This window comes from Pyxicephalus adspersus, chromosome 8, assembly GCF_032062135.1.
Source record: "Pyxicephalus adspersus chromosome 8, UCB_Pads_2.0, whole genome shotgun sequence".
Taxonomy (NCBI): domain Eukaryota; kingdom Metazoa; phylum Chordata; class Amphibia; order Anura; family Pyxicephalidae; genus Pyxicephalus; species Pyxicephalus adspersus.
This window is the reverse complement of record NC_092865.1, coordinates 8025908-8026654: the sequence shown is the minus strand read 5'-3', so window position 1 is coordinate 8026654 and position 747 is coordinate 8025908.

Genomic DNA, 747 nt, shown 5'->3' with positions numbered 1-747 from the left:
CTAATGGGTGCAGGGTTATGGGTGTCAGTGCAGGACAGGGACCCTAATGGGTGCAGGGTTATGGGTTTCAGTGCAGGACAGGGACCCTAATGGGTACATGGTTATTGGTGCCAGTGCAGTACAGGGGCCCCAATGAGTGCAGAGTTATGGGTGTCAGTGCAGGACAGGGACCCCAATAGGTGCGGGGTTATGGGTGTCAGTTCAGTACAGAGATCCCAATGGGTACGGGGTTATGGCTGTCAGTGCCCGACAGGGACCCCAATGGGTGCAGGGTTATGGGTGTCAGTGCAGTACAAGGACCCCAATGGGTCAAGGTTATGGGTGTCAATGCAGGACAGGGACCCTAATGGGTGCAGGGTTATGGGTGTCAGTGCAGGACAGGGACCCTAATGGGTATAGGGTTATGGGTGCCAGTGCAGTACAGGGGCCCCAATGAGTGCAGAGTTATGGGTGTCAGTGCAGGACAGGGACCCCAATGGGTGCAGGATTATGGGTGTCAGTGCAGGACAGGGAACTGATGTGTGAAAGTATGCAGGTAGCAAAAGAAGGCAGAGGAAACAATTGGTGCAAAGATGTGGGTGTCAGGACAATGGGTGCAGAAATGTGAGTGTTGGTGCACTTCAGGGCTATTAATGGGTAACAGGATGTGGGAATAAGGACAGTACAGGGGACCTAATGGGTGCAAAGATATGGTAAACCGTACAGAGAACCCAATAGGTGAAACGGTGTGAGTGTCAGGACAGTATG